General features: G+C 40.9%; 1 long non-coding RNA gene across 1 annotated transcript in view; it reads right to left on the bottom strand.

Moving 5' to 3' along the window:
• Positions 1-1,619: 1,619 nt before the first annotated feature.
• The window catches only part of LOC140258884 (uncharacterized), a 44,186-nt gene continuing 29,036 nt past the window's right edge, over positions 1,620-16,769 (bottom strand). Inside the window, exons 2-4 of the long non-coding RNA XR_011905310.1 lie at positions 12,574-12,737; positions 6,132-6,301; positions 1,620-1,663 (exon numbers count right to left, since the gene is read on the bottom strand). This is a non-coding gene — a long non-coding RNA (uncharacterized lncRNA). The remainder of the gene's footprint in view (positions 1,664-6,131; positions 6,302-12,573; positions 12,738-16,769) is intronic.

The raw sequence follows: 16,769 nt of genomic DNA, 5'->3' as shown, positions 1-16,769 counted from the left end.
AAAGTGTACTTGTAGTCATTTATTTTCCTCCTGCTGCTTGAATCTGTTGAGCTGGACTCTAAGCATTACGAACATGATTTTTATCATCAAACAACAGGAAAAGTCTGTTCAATAGAATTGTTTGATCCGCATTTATTCCTTAAAAACATGAGGAATTCTGTAGTGATAGGACAGGCTCCTACTGAGAGAAGTTAAATATGATACGTATTTGTTAAGGACTTCCTTGAAATAAAATATGATTTCTTTTCCCTCTTAATTTATAACAATTTAAAATGGCTAAGTTCCTAACTTGTTTTGTCTGCTGAACCACTGAAAGTGATTAGAGCATAAATATATATGACATGCACGTTATTACCAAATACATTCATTAGCAGCAGTGCTACCACAGTGAATACCAAATGGAATTAACAGTGACAGAGCAATAAATTAAAATGTTCATACATTTCTATCTCACAGCGTACAAACTCAGGATTTATTCCTGACCTTTGGTGTGAAACTTGACAATTGCTGGTAAATCATATATAATACTGCTAGTATTCAGTGCCACAACTCAGACCTTTTCACCCTGGAGATGTAACAGATAATTTTCTAAGAATTTATTTGCGGATTAACATTCATTATCATGCACACTTCATGAAGAATTAATGTCAGTAGAAAATAAGCTTATCTTCAGTCAGGATACTTTCCAGTTTATTCTTGCCATCTCTGTGATGATGTGTTTATGTAACACAGGATCACAGCACAGCTGAGGTTGGAGGCACCTCGGGGTCCCTCACTGCCCCAGCAGAGCCACCCAGGGCAGGGCCCAGCCCCACACACAGGCGGCTTTGGGAGAACTCCAAGGAGGAGACCCCACAGCCTCTGGGCAGCCTGTGCCAGGGCTCCAGCACTGCACAGCACAGCAGTGCTGCCTGATGGGCAGAGGGAACTGCTGTGCTCCGGGCTGTGCCGCTGCCTCCGCTCCTGGCACTGGGCACCACTGAATGGAGCCTGGCTGTGTCCTCTTTGCACCTCCCTTCAGGTATTTATCCACATGGATGAGATCCCCCTGAGCCCCCTCCAGGCTCAGAGGGGATCTCTGATTGATGCTCTGCTTCTCTCAGCCTCTCCACAGGGCAGAGGTGCGCTTCATCATCTTTATGGCCCTCCATTGGAGACTCTCGTGTGTGTCCAGGTCAAGGTCTCCTGTACAGGGGGACCAGCAGTGGACACATGGCTCTTGGTGCCTCCCCACCAGTGCTGAGCAGAAGGGAAGGCACACCTCTCTTTATCTGCAGGCAATACTTTACCAATTGCAGCCCAGAATACTGTTAGCCTTCTTTGGAGCAACCTGGTGTCCATCAGGACTCCCAAGTACTTTCCATTCAAGTGTCCCTCCCAGCTTGTGCTGATGCTTGGGGTATTTCTTTCCTAGGTACAGGACTTTGCAACACTCTTTGCTGCACTTCAAGAGGTTTCTTACAAAGCCCATTTCTCCAGCCTGTCAATATCCCTCTGGATGGCAGCACAACCCACAGGTCTGTCAGACAACCCTCCCAGTTGTGTGCATCTGAGTGAGCTGTCTGCTCAAAAAACTCACCACATTCTCCTTTTATGAGCAGTTGTAACAAATGTCTCCTCTGGGCTTTGGGTCCACAGGAAGGCTTTTCTGAGTTGGAGACACCTGAAGGAGAGGTTTAGAGGTTAGGTAGGAACTTATTTCCAGCTTTTATACATTTTGTGCATTTTACCTGGCAGAGGAAAAGAAGTTGTGCACACCAGTCAGATTCAGATTGCAGACTTGGTCCGTTTCACTTTGTTAGCTGAACTTACTGTCTTGCTCTGAGTCAGTAAGGAATTATTTTTCTAAAAGACAGCAGTTCCAGCCTTTTTCTGATAGAAAATCCACAACTGCAGGTGCTAACCTCTATTTAACAGTTCCGATACTCTGAAAATAGGCTTCCTTCACTTTGTTAGCTGTCATATACCTTAGAAGTCCATACAGACCTTGGGGGTAAAAAGCAGAGCAGGAGCTGATTAAGGTTTCCAGTTTTTGGACACAAAAATACAAATGTTGGCTAATTATAACCATGAGATCATTAGCGAAATACACAGATGTGGGAGTCTTTTCATGTCAGATAGACACTAAAGAAAATGGAGATCTGGGGCTCTTCCTCCCCCCCCCCAATATTTGGCCAATTTAACAGTTTCATAGGAAAAACAAGGATGCAGAACCATAATGATGCTGTGACATTTACACCTGTATAAGAGTGAACTGTCTGTAGAAAAATACCCAGCAAGGAATAAAAATCCTGTTCCTAAATGATGTACACATGCCTTGCACTCTTCTTTGCGTGCAAGCCTAACATTGCAACCATCTGTGTGCAAAGTACAGCATCAGCAACACCCTCAGCAGTAGCTGTAGGCTGCTTGTATGGAAGAGGAAGAATCCAGCTCACTCTTCTCAGTCATGAAGCAGTCAAGACCTCTAGACAGGGTGCTGCTCATGGATTTATTTATTTATATGACCATATTCTTATCTTTGAATTTCTTACAGTAAGACTAATCATACACCTTTCTCTTTGATCCCAAAAGGCTGCAAAAAGGCTATCCTATGTCCATCCTGATTGTGGAATGAGACAACTGATGGTTGGTACGGAGCTTTATTCTTATTTATGTATTCTGATATTATTAAAGACTCACACCTCAAGTGAGGCATTTCCAGGAAGGGTGAACACATGCAGTGGGAGAGAGAGAGAAGTGCACAGTGAGACTCAGGAGCTTAAATGTCACCTGCAGCAGAGGTGAGCTCTTCACCCTGACAAGTGAAGAGACCGACACATGGCTTCCAGTGCTGCCATTAAGGCTCAAGCCAAGCAGCAACACAAAGTCACCCCAAAGCTCACCTCTCATACAGAGCTCTGCTTCTAATAGCTGCAGGTAGCGAGGCAAGGATGTGTGGCTGTGGGAGACATTTCTCCTCCTTTCTCTTTCTTTTCCTTGCATGTTTTTGTCCTTGTGCTTTCCCACTGTGCTGAATGGAAATCAGATCTCAATCGTGCCCAGGAAATTCATTCAAATGGTAAACCCCCAGCAGCAGTGTGCGTGGGCAGCATGTAGGCCGACTGATTTGCCTGCCTTCATGCAGTGCTGTTTGTCCCTTGCCTCCCTTGCCCGTTCAGGCATTTGGACTGTGTTTAATAGCACCACTAAAACATCACAGCACTGTGTGGGTCACCTCTTTACCTGGCATTCATAAGCCCTCTCTTACCAGAGAGAAATATCCTTCACAAACACACCTTATTCACATCATCACTATTTTGGCAGCATGCACATTGGTGAACAACTGTTTACAAGGATGAAGTATGGGAAGAATAATTTCATCAAAGATGAATGAAATTCTCCTGTACTCGAGTGCTTCAGACAGAACCCCCTACCCGGTATATTGGTGTTTTCCCTCCTGGTATAAAAAATGGTGGAGGCAGGCAGAACACCACTTGCCACTCAGATTTTATATACCTTATCCACATGGCAATGACCGCTGGCTACCAAGGGTTAATTCAATTCCAACCAATGCTCCTACCTATTATCCCACAGACTGTTTTGGGTTCAGCTCAGATTTTAAGTACTGTTTTCATTCAGGTTTTCCTTTTTTTCTTAGCTAGCTGGCATAGCCTTAGGAACAAAACGTTTTCAAGAGACCCTGAACAACAACCCACCTGTGCTTTATTTGCTCCTCCATCAGGACTGTGGATACAGCTGGAAGGTGATCTGCAGAAATCTCCTGGAAATACTTAACAGCTCTATTTGCCAAAGCCATCCCAAACTTACTCAGGTGATTTTGCATTGATGTTTTTCTTATCTCTCTTGGCTTCGAATGAAATGTCAGCTCATGAGCTACAATTACAGCCTTTCCCTTCAGATTTCATCCCCTCCCCCTCCAAGTTTTGATCTAGAAAATTCCAGTACTCAATAGGAAATTTCTCACAGGAGAGATGCAAACACTCGGGATGCCTCTCCAGCACAATGCCTGCAGCAGGGAACCGCTGCAGCTCTCAGCAGCATTTCCAGGGCTTGCAGAGCAGCTGCAATGGTCCCTCCTGTATTTTGTGTTGCAGAATTGAGCCTGATGATGGCAGAGTCGCTTAGCTTCAGGCTGGCTTACTGTAAAGCCTTGCTTAAAGAACTGGTTACAGACAAATTGATAGCACTGATGCCATTTGAGCCCCCCTCTCCTTTACATCAGAGGCTTTCTAATCCACATCAGTATTAAATACACTGAAAAAGAGAGGGAGAAAAAAAAAAGGCGAGAGAAAATTAAAAAGTCCTTCACTTCAATGTCAGTTCAGTCAACCAAGGTTACATTGGTTGCAGCTCAGCTCAAGGGAGCAAAGGTCTCTGAGGGCTGATTGCAAACAGCTCTGGCTGCTCTAATCTCTGTGGGTTGCTAATAAAAGGCAAAATCACTTCTGGGGACACTTCCAGTGCTGGGACAGAAAAACAGTGTTTTTTCCTTCATAGCCTTTATATTCTCAGCGCAGGGAGCTTTCTCCTGTCCCATATCTTTCCCAGGGGGAGGTTTGTGGGATTTTGTTTTTTTCAATGAATAACATAAATCTGTTGAATAGAAACGTTGGCACAAGAAGATGATACCGTATCTTTAAAAAGTGTTTGAAGGTGAGAAACTGCTTGGGAGCTTCCTGCAGACGTAAGAGCCTTGAGAGCTGAGTCCTACAGCAGGGGTACAATAAGCAGCAGTCAGTTATGGACATCCTGCTCACTGGCTCACTATAATTCCCTTTAGTTAAATCTCATTGCAGTTTTGCCTTGTTCTCCAAAAGCTGATTCTTTTATTTATTTCTTTTTCTTTCTCCTGCATTGTTTCAAGTTTAATTTAATTTCCCTGTTAAGTGACAGCCTTTTGCATGGCCCAGATGAAGAGGGTCACAGCATTTCAAGTAATTACTTCACAGATTTGCAACCACTTGAACAAAAGAGGCAGATGTAGCCACTGAGATAAATCTCACTGAAATGCCACTGCAGTCCTTTGCCTGCACAGAAACCTGTTTAGCACTGTATAGGGAGTTTGTGAAAAGCTTTGTATGGGGACCTCTCAGGTGTCTTCTTTTTTTACTGCTAACAGTATTGCTAAGTGCTACGGAGAAAACAGGAGATTTATCACTAACAGTTCTTCTTTATTATGTCCATTTTCCAAATATCACAAGTAAATTACTCGGCAGGAAAAAATAATAATCCTGTAGTGAAAGGTGATAATCAGAAATCATATGAGGATAAAGGTCTTACAGAGGTGCTATTGCAAACACAGACCTGAACTGTGATACATGGCTCAGGGGGAAAGAAAAGAATAAAAAAGAAAGGGAAAGAGAAAGGAAAAAGAGGCATAAATGAGAAGAGAATGGAATGACATGAACTTCTGCTAGCCACAGTGCATGGCACCTGAAGGGTCCAAGTTGTACAAAACTCTTCTGGCTCCAGAAGGAGTAGATACAATGGGGGCTATTTTAATGCCAGTGAGAAAGCTCCTGCCATGTTTTAGGGTCTCCCCTCTCCAGAGAGGAAAAAGGGGTGGCAAGGTAAATTAAAACACTCATGCAAGTGTCTGGTCCTGCTGTGAACGAGCACTGGAGTGTGTCAGCTGGCAGCCAGCCCACCAAGCAGATTTAGCCAGTTGCTGGAATCCCTATTTGGATGCTGGATTTGCTGCCTCTGTCTTGTGTGCTGTATGGCCATGACACATCAGGTCACCCGTGGGCTGCAGGTAGCAGGGAAGGCAGAGAAGGAGGAGAGGCTTTGTCAGGCAGGCAGCCTGGTTGGTGGTTGGTCTGTTTTTGGCAGCTCTTCAGTGCTCTTTCTAGGTGAACTGAACACAGCTAAACATCAAAGCAGCTTTAGGAATGAAGCTTCCAGTTCTGTTGGAAGAATGATGGTGTCTTGCATCCAGTTTAGGGTGAATAGTTTTGTATCAGTATGTTCCATACAGAAATCCCAGAGGGTACGTGGATTGGTGCCTACATCAAAGACTTGCAGAAGCCAGTGCTGATTTCAGATGCTTCCAGGTTTTGCTTGATGATGAAAGAGGATGAGGAAGAAAGAAGGAATGTAAGACAGATGCCCAAGCTGTAGAATCATACCTTTGCTGGCAACGGACTTCACTCTTCTTGCCAAGGTCAATGGTATCAGTTGCCTGTTCGTGTGCTACAACATGCAGTCTGTTCCAAGAGGTAAACTTAGTCTTGGGCCAGATACATCTTCTGCAGCATTTCTATGGTCTTGATCAGGAGCCCAATGCCAAAAGCAGGAACTGGATAGAGAGAGACATGGTTTATTCAGCTAGAATTAGGACCTGGGCCAGGCAGCGTATCTGGGTCTGCACTACACAGCACCCACTGGGGCTTGGGATCTCCATCACGAGAAAATAGTGTGATAGTGAAGTGTGATCCCAGTCTCACTTCTGAGAGGAGCTACTGTCATAGAAATCTATTGCCTGCTTGAGATGCAGCTGAATCTCAACTTATGCATCCTTTGCTAGGCTGTGTACTTGGCTTTCCAGCCCTCACAGATACTAAAAGAAACAGTAAATAATAAATTCCCCTTCTCCAAGGAGAAGGGGTTCTTTTTTTCACTCTTTAAAAAGGCAGTTTGTTTAAGCAATATACAGTTGCAGTCATGAATGACTGGAACTCATTTTATAGTATATGTTTCCTAGTCAGAAATGAAATTGGCAGTGCAATCTCCCCACCCCCAAAATTACTTGGTTTAGTAGCCAGCTGAGTAAGCAAAAAAGCACAGGAGGATTAAGCCAAAGATGCAGCGCAAACAGTAGCTGAATCCTCAAGCATTTCAACACACAGCTGAATCAGCAAAACAGATACACATTCAAATAAAGAATATGATGAAACTGAAAAACAGGCAGCTTAATCAATAAAGTGTTCAGACTCTCCTGGTAAAGCAAAAGCAGCAGCTTAAAAAGTTTTCATTGGCAATGTTAGTGAAGAATCTCCTCGACGCTGATGAGACAAAGAGCATGTGTAAGATTTTGCCATTTGCTACAAGTTTTCCAATCAGCCCAGCAATGCCATGAATGAAGAGGCCAATCCTTGCATAGCAGCTTTGGGAGCAATAGGCAGAAAAACTGTTTGTAGCAAAGGCAAAGCAAACGATAGAATCACAGAATATCCCAAGCTGGAAAGGACCCACAGAGATCATCGAGTCTAACTGAGTTAGTAACCTGAACGTGTCAGAGAAACTGCTTCCATGAGAAAAAATGTTCACTCACAGGAGTTAAACTTTCAGGTTCTATTAAAAATCGTAGTGTGAAAATGAACAGAAATAAGCACTACCTTCTAACGCCTGATGAGCATTAAGAGCTGTGGTTCAGATGTAATAAAGTATATAATTTCAAGCACATGAATAATCCCCTTTTTAAGAGGATTTACATTTCACCTGTGTTTCAGTGCTTTAATGGGCTGATGATATTATAGCAGGTGAAATGAATGCTATCATTTCACTCTATGTATTTATTTGGCTTTGATGTTTAAAAGGCTGTGCTTTTCATTGCATTTATCTAGCTAAACTCTCATTTTTTCTGTGTTTCTGATTGAGGGTGAGTGCTTACTTTCAGCAGGACCAAAAGAGCTGAACATAATTAACATTTTACAGTACTGCATCTTGCCTCTATTCTGCATAAACCACATTGGAATGTGAGATAATATGCACTTTATGCTCAAGACCATATCCCCATCCTTTCTGAAATCAGATCTATTAATTTTCCTCTTTCTGTGAACTTCAGACTGGCCATTAAATATATTGTCTATGTGCCTTTCTCAACTGACAGGAATTTGGCCAGTGTGTGTGTATTATGCATAAAACCCACAGCAAGATAGATGCCTAAAACTGCAGTATAACAAATAAACATCGAGCAAACTTTGTTTAATTAGTCACTGTGTCAACTTTGTTGACTGACTGATGTTTTTAAAGTATCACTGACTCTTTTTATAATGTCTACCCTTGTTATTTAACAAATATTTGACACCCTAATCCAATGTTTAAATATCCTCTATTGTAATGCAGTGCTAATGGCAACGCTGAGATGACAGAACTATTAAACTGGATACAGAGTTGTCAGATTTTAAGGCAGTAAAATACTCACCTGTGACGTGTAGCATATGGCAGCAATCTGAGAAAATCATCAGAGTTCAGAATAAATAGAAGCTGTGCTTCCCTGGAAATATAATCTGACATGCAAACAGGGATAATCTTGAGATGCGTTTGACAGTCTGTGATTTGAGTCAATAGATTATAAAATCAGAGATATGCAGCGCCTTCAATTAATAACTTACAGCGTAGCACTTAATGCTGAGCTCAGTAAACAAGCTGCTTTTTCTACATATTCTGTAGAGAGTTTGTTAAAATACTACCAGCTGATTATGCTTCAAATAATTATATTTTCATGTTGTTATCCAATTGTAATTTTTTTTCAGTGTTCCTCTCATACTTAAGCAACACTGATTTGCGGTGTTAAAAGTGACAGCATTTTCAGAAACGTTATGGAAGGAGTAAAGAAACAGTTGATCTCTCTCAGCAAATAAGTCATCAGGAGCTGCATCATATTTCCCAGCTTGTGATGTGTGTGCATCATAGTTATCTATTCTGGTGATCCCCTGGGGTTAGAAAGGCTCCATAAGGCAACAGACTAACAATAAGCATCTTAAATATATCATCAGATTTTCTGTTATTACTTAAATCCATTTCATTCCTCATCTTGCATACAGGTCAGAGACGGGGTCCCAGTATATCACATATAAAAAATCAGTGTCGCTGTCTGTCTGGGAAATACCATTATCATCATCTAACCTGGCTGCTCCTCAAGAAGATGATGGGTTATTTTCAGCAGTTCATTCAGTCACTTTTAAGAAGACAGGATTTACAGTTTCATTATCTGACATTTCATTTAACATCAAATTTCAGGACTCATCATAGCAATACAAGTTATCTGAGAGTTATGTAGTTTTCTACACAGAGTCAAAGCAAAGAAGGATTTGGAAGAATTTACCAGAAAGCTGATTATATCGTTTCTTGCCAAGAAGAATCACAAGAGCAACCAGGGAGCAGATGCTCATTCCAGCTGAGACTCCCAGTGCTCTGCTAAGGGCTTCCTCCCTGCCTCATCTAACTGTGTTGGCTCTGAGCAGACCTAGCAAATCTTGTTGGCGTACAACTGACGATGTGATGAAGGTAGCAGATCTATCCTGGTGCCTTATTCTGTATTTTAGATGCAGTCTAATTGTGCAGTATTCCTCCTGCCTTGCAGTGAATGCTGCAAGATGGATATAGATATGCACAATGCACTGCTGTCTACTCGAGGGAAAACATTTCGCTATTGTTTAATCCAACATAAATTGGACCCACTTCAATATCAATTAATTATTTAACTGGAGATCTTCAACATGAGAAAGAAATATTCTGCCTCCCATTATGCACTTATTAGCAAACAGATTAGAAATGTGATCTCCCCGAGTAAGCCTTCCCAGAGGCAACTGTGCACGTTTGTGCTGCTGAAAGACTGAAAGTATGACCAAAGTAAGAGTCCTTTGAGCAGAAGGTTCCCAAGGGACCAAGAAGCAAAATTACTGTTGCTTCCCCAGGTGTTGAGAAGTACCCAGGCTTCAGAGTACTGGTGCTCTTTCTGATGCAGGAAGGGAGCAGTGGGGTCCGAGGCGATGTAACCAAGGGAAGGGAGGGCTGTGCTGGTGCCAGGACCTGCTGTCTTTCTCTCCTTTCTATGCAGGGAATGTTATTCACTCATACATTGCAGACTTTACCACTGCTCAGGGAGTATAATACCATCTTAAAGTGAGTGGATATCACTGTTCCACCAATTTAAAGTTATCTTTGATTGCCAGAGTGGTATGAAACAGTTTCAGTGTAAAGAAAATGTGGCAGTAATTTGATCTCGTATCCATAGGGGGCCTGATTCTCTTCTCATTTAAGATGAGTTTTACTTTCACATAACTCCATTAGCTTCAGCATTTATTCTTGCATGAGTGACAGCAGATTTATGCCTACCATAATCATAATCATACATTAAGTGAAAAAATCCAACTTGACGAATGTCTAAGTATGAGCCACAAATACTAGAAGCCAAAGGAGAATCTCAATGATATCAGCCCAAAAAGTCTGCCCTTACTCTTCAGATCCTTCCACATCCAAGACAGATATACCTCTGAGTTACAGAAGGAAGAATGAGCAGAAAGTCAAGGAAAAGCAGTTAAGACAATCTGGCTTCCACTCGAATTTAGGGTTCAAATAAAACTCGATTCAAAGAAACCACTCAGCCTTGTTCAAAAGGAGAGGGAATAAAGTCATCACTGAGAAGACACTGGTAAGGCAAGGAACTGGAAACAGTTGTTCAGCCTTTCAAGTGATGCAACACTGATAGGCAATGTTTCACTCTTCTCTGGTTGATGTTCATGAAGAAAGCTCAGGAAGGGATCAAGTTTCAGAGAATCCTCTCCAGGCTCTGATACCATCTATGACATCAAACGCCCATGGCTAGGAATAAGAGATAAGGCCACATACACATTTTGCTACTGTTCCTGAGAACAAGAGGGGACTGGGAATTGTGGTGTATCACCCAAGGCAAGGTTTTGATGTCTCTGCACAGACCACAGCTTTGTAAGTACCGGCTTCAGTCCAACCAGCAGAAGCAGCAATCTCTTATGTTCTATTCACTCACTGTCCCTATTACATGCAATTTTGGAAAGCAGATAAATATGGAAAAAGTTGACTGGTATCATACAAGTAACCTTGCATGACTGAATCATATAATGCCAGCTATTTTTCTCACTTTTACTTCTGAAACAGCTGTTCCACCACCATGGTATGTCTGATCCTGCACACATCTGAACCATGCTGTCTGACAAGGTTCCCAGCAGTCTTTATATCTAACAGTGATCAATGCTTTCAAAAGCCTGACGTGCTAAACACTAGATAAAAGGAATGGAAGCATGGTCTGATTCTAGTTTTGAGAATTTGGTATGTGGGAGTGATAATTATTCTGTTTCCAGTGGTATCAAAAAAAAAGCAGGGAAAAGAGGAAGAGCAGAAAAGAGGAAGACATGAATGGAGGAAAAAGGCAAGATGAGGAAACAAGATGGGAAATAGCCTGTCTGAACAGAGAGCACAGAGTGGAAATGTTGGAAAGGATTATGTTGCAGTGGTGCTCCCTGATGTCTTGATAAGCAAGAGATGTTTCTGTGATGACGGCAGAATCCCAGTGACTAACCTCACAGGAATAACTGAGTCCTTATTCCCTCTGCCTATCTTAGCAATTCATTCCAGCTCCCATTTATATTCCTTGTAAGTGCAATCACTGGACTTCCTTGAAGTGTTACAAATTACCTGGCACTTCTTAAATCAATCCATTAGGATATTAGCATTTTCCCTGCCAAGTCAGTAACACGCACTGCACTGCACTGCCTAGCCATCTTGGTGAAATTTGCCTAATAAATGCTGTGCAGCACTTACAGCTATTTCACAATTTGTCATCATAGTTTTATAACAAAAAACAACAATTTCTCTAAAATTCGGTTCTTAATTAAACATTAATTTTTTTTATAGTCGAGGCGGGGGGTTGAAGGCAGAACATTCTCTTTTATTTTTCATTGTTTTCATTTTAGTCACTTTGCCCATTTTAATCAGAAACTGTTAAGATCAAACATAATGAAAAAATATTACTGAAAAACACGTTTGATCACAAACATGGAAAATCCCTGTAGCCGTTCTATGGATTTTTAGGTCTATGTTAAAAATCAGAATGTATATTGACATTTAAATTTACACTTCTTTTTTTCTTTGCAGCCTAATGTCTTTTCCTCTCATATTCACAATCTTTGTATACATAGAGAGATACTTATATGTGAAGAGATGCATCTAAGCATGGGGAACCATTTCAGAAAGATTAGAGAAGCACATCTGTATTCTAAGAGTCCTTCCAACATCTCAATGTTTCAGTTTTTGGTTTTCCTGTTCTTTCCTGCCTTTCCTACCTCATCCTTTGTTTCTGACAGCAGAAACAACAGAGTAATTCTTTAATCACATGCAGCTATTTTTAATGTTTCATTAATATTTACCAACTGTAGCTGATAAATATTAATAAAAAAATAATAAAAAGTAGTTTCAGCCATCAGATTTGTCAAGATTGCTCCATATATCTCAATTGGCAGGCATTCATTTCTCCAGTGTGCTGTTCAGTTGGTTACCAAAAGGGAAAAGCCTTTATGATGCCCATGAAAGATTCAGAATAGTAAAATTTATCAGTCTTTGAAACCAAATACATGCAAAATGCCACAATAAGTAGGAGAACAAAGGTTCATTTTTGTTAAGATAAGGGATTTCAGTTTTTGCTTTTAGACAACATTGCATGAAGTAACTGGGTCAGAGCTATGCTAAAACCGCACTTCGTGTATCTGGTGTGTGCGCTACATAACAGCTCTGTTTAGTAGATGAGATTTGACCTGAATTAAATATGAAGCTCAAAAATACGGTAAAACAATATTGAGAGATCTGACTTACCCTAAAGTCAAAGCTTCCTTGCTATATATGTGGCCATCTCCTCCTCCTTGCTCCATTCAGCACTGCTTATGGCACTCCATGCCTTGTGGTGGCGGCAAAGCCTTGCCACTGGAGGTGGTGGACTGGGCTCCTTAGCTGTGAACAGGAATGGTGTTTTTTCCTCTCTGGAATCAGAAAGAATCATAAAGGTTGGAGAAGACCACCAAGATCTTCCAGTTCCACCATTAAGCCATCCACACTATGCCCACCAAGAGTTTCAGTGCTATGAAATTCAAATGCAAAAGCACAAGGAAATGAAAACAGTGACTCTCAGTATTAGCTTCTTTTCTGCAAGATTCGTATCTATCATCCTCTCCTGCACTGTATTAATAACATTTAAGCAGGAATCTCTACAACACAGGCTGAGCAGCCCTGCAGCACCGATATAACCCAGAGAGAATACAAATGGAAAATAAAAAATCCTTTAGATGTTAATTTGGAAATCTTCAGCAAAAAATTCAAAATGTTCTCCTATATATAAAAACAAAACACAGCAACACAATAAACGTGTGTAAATAGTTGATGTCATTAGTTACACTATATTCTATAGTAGGATGTTACATGGTTCCTCGGTTTGGCAGTTGCAATAAAACTTGTTTGTGCCTTTAAAGTGTTTCGTTTTCATGCAGCTCATTACAAGGTGGCACGTTCCCAGCCTCTCTCATTAATCTACTGTTTCAGTTCCAGATAGTGAAAGGGAAACTCTGCAAATGAGACTGAAGATGCTCTTTGTAATTAATACCCCTGTGTAAGAGGACAAACTATTTCAGCTTTCAACTATTATTAATCTGGATTTTCTGCAACTCTCTTCTATTGCTTTTTAAACTTTGTCTACATTTTAAGGATATTCCAGAGATGTGCAAATCATGAACCAGGTAGATGAATGCTCTGACTGCTTCCATTAATGTGTATCTGCTATGCAAAAGCAATAAGTGTGAGAGGAGTTTTGCTGGCTCAGCAGGAGGGGATGTGCATCAAAATGCTTTTGGATACAAGACATATGCAAACATCTCTGCTTTAATCAAGACAGAGCATGTGCATGAAGTTGGCATTGGTGCCAACCAGGCTCCTTATATGCCATCTTTATTTATCTGTTTGGCCACAATACCCAAGCTATTGCAATGGCCTCCAATCTACTTTTTGAAAATCACAGAGAAGAACTCTACACATGCACTGTGGACACAAATCTGCTTTATGTAAGATGAAAACGGCAGTAGTGGCATTCTCACTTTGAATGCATCACCTCCAAAATGAGGAAATAACCCAAGTTGCTAATGTCCGTATAAATGATATATGGGTATGTGTTATATAATGCATAAGCATTTTAGAAGTACTTTCTACCCCCATTTTGAGGGAGGATGACAGTTTTGCTTGTAATTCAGACAAGTTTAAGGTTTCTTCTTTAACATGCGGAGTAGGAATCTGGAGCTGAGAGGAGCGAAAAATGCTCTTCATGTTCTGTGTTAAGACATTTCTGAATTAATCCGCACTGTGGTTTTTTCAGGATTGGTTTGCTGCTTTGTTGACTACAAGTACATGCAAGTCTGCCAGTTAATTTTCTGAGTCCTAATCTACCAGTTGCCCCAAAGGACACTAATAAAATGTTTGGGAAATTAAATTCAGAGTTCTCCCAGGCGCTAGAACCCGTGGAGCCAGCAAAGGCAATGGCTTGGTGGCACCATTTTCCCACCTCTCTCTAAGCTCCCACTCCTTCTTTCTGGCTTGCAGGTGCACATCAACTTATGACCGTTTGTTTGTATCCCCAGATGCTCCACTATGCCTAAGGAGTTCACCTTTTTGTCCACCTAATTGTCCAGCTGATTATCTAAGTTAAACACTAACTTCTTTCACAGCTTGGACAAAGCTTCAAGTTTTTTTGCTTTCTTTGCCAGACCTGCAGAAGCATTTCAATGCTTGAAAGCTTGTTCATTTTCTCCAACTGCTATTAATTGGTTGAGTGAAAGATACTGTCTCTCATGCCCTGTTGTTTTTCCTCTGACTATTCTGCCTGCATCCAGTGGGCTGTATCAGCTTTTGCCCACTATTTTCTCTTTCTTGACTTGAGGTGGATCCCTGTTTGCTGACTCGATTAGACCTGCTGAACTCTTATTCTGAATCCTTAAGAAGGTTATTCATTGTTTAATAAAAACTGGACTCAAACTGAGAATTCCAAACATGGCATCTGAAGCCCACAGTTAAATTAAAATTTAATTATGATGCATGACTACGATCAGATTATGATACCAGCATTCAAGCTTGCTCTTTTAATTCACTGTTTCTTCTCTCCAATTAATAGTTACTTTTAAGAAGTCAAGTTAGATAGTTCATCAGGATAGTCCTAGTTAAAGTACTTGCTCCTTCTCTAAATGAGCATCATCTTCATCAGATCAAACCCCCAAGGGGATTTCTTATTTAACTATTTAATCTACGAGTATCTCCTTTCACTGGCAGGACTAAAGAGTTGTAATACCGATGGATTGCTTAGACTTAAAAGACAAAAAATAGCCCCAAACAAATCAGACAAAAAAGAAAAGAAAAAAAACAAAAAACAAAAAACAACCAAAATAACAATTTCCATCAGAATTTAGTTCCCAGGAAACAGAGCAAACTCCAGGAAAGAACTTCGACATAAACCAAGATGTACCCTGCCATAATCAAACACAAGATATTTTACTAAATGCAGAAGTGCTGAGATGATCATAAAATCCTGCAGTCCTCTCTAGCTATAAATGTAATTCATTTTCTTACATAAGATTTATCTGAGGCATCACCCTACAAAAATACGTCATTTTCAAATTAGCCAGGTTCAGCACCAGAATTTAATATTCTCATCCGCACTATCAGTGTGATTCTCAACATGTAGGAGTGCTCCAGAAATTCCTATATCAGTGCCTGAGTGACAAATATGATGAACACTTATATATAGATTTTTCAACAGGATATACCACATGGCTTCATGAAGGAAACATGTAGTTATCTCCATTTAATACTGGGGGAAAAGGAGGCCCAGAAAAATGCAGTGACTTTTTAATGGTTACCCCATCCCATGAGAGCTACTAACAGCCTCCACTCTATGTCTGGTGCATTTCAGTCTCAGAAGAACATTCTTTAAGTTCTCAGTAACATAAGAACTGTTGTTGCCCAGAGGTGGAAAAAGACACCAGAAAAGCACAGTGAAATTATGGAATCATAGAATCAAAAAGGCTGGAAAAGACTACGAACATCCAGTCCAACCACCAAGCCATTCCCACTGTGTCCACTAAGCCATGTCCCTCAGTTCCACATCTACACTTCTCTTGAACACCTTCAGGGACAGTGACTCCTCCAGTTCCCTGGGCAGCCTGTGTCAATACCCCATTGCTCTGAGAAGAAATTTTTCCTGATATCCAACCTGAACCTCCCCTGGGGCAATTTAAGGCCATTACCTCTCATCCTTGAAAGGTCAGTATAGCTTTCTCATACTATTTTTGACAAGAAAATCAGCCATCTACTGTCTCAGTCCTTAAATCAGATGCTACTTGTTCCCAGCTCCATCATCTTCCAGGATGTTCAATTCCAACAAAGCTGGCACGCTGCTCCATTGTGTGAGGCACATTTACTCTCTGGCCCCTGTTTATAAGCTTCCTTCTTTGAAAGTGAAATTTATTACCTAGAGACACTGAGGTTTACCATTCTTTTTGCATAATCATTCTGCTCTAAGATGAGTGGTTGGAACATTGGACACTTTGAGGGTTTCTCTACCTTATACTGTAAGTCAAGTGGAAAGAAAACACATCTGTATTGTACATTCTGATAGTCAACTGAAATTAAAAGCCAGCACCTTTTCTTCGGTAGAAGCTGGCAGCTCCCCACATCCGTTTACTCACATCCTGCTTCATGCTGGTGTAACTGAGATGAGTTGACCAGCATAAGGGAGAGGAGTTCCCAAAGCAGGAAAGAATAAACTGTAATAAAGCAGAATGGGGTCTCCAGCTGGGAAGCTGTACATGTGAAAGACAGGGAAAGAGAGATAAACAACAAAACAGCAATTTATCCTCAGTAAAAATATGTTAAAAACATCAATTAGAGCTTGTCATTACAGAACTGCTGTATCAGGTATATTACAGGCAACTAATGATTATTAAAAATCTTCTTATTGAGCTAAGTTACATTTCATT

This window comes from Excalfactoria chinensis, chromosome 14 (genome assembly GCF_039878825.1).
Source record: "Excalfactoria chinensis isolate bCotChi1 chromosome 14, bCotChi1.hap2, whole genome shotgun sequence".
In the NCBI taxonomy this organism is placed as follows: domain Eukaryota; kingdom Metazoa; phylum Chordata; class Aves; order Galliformes; family Phasianidae; genus Excalfactoria; species Excalfactoria chinensis.
Note: the sequence above shows the minus strand (reverse complement) of the source record. Positions and strands in the feature narration are given on the sequence as shown.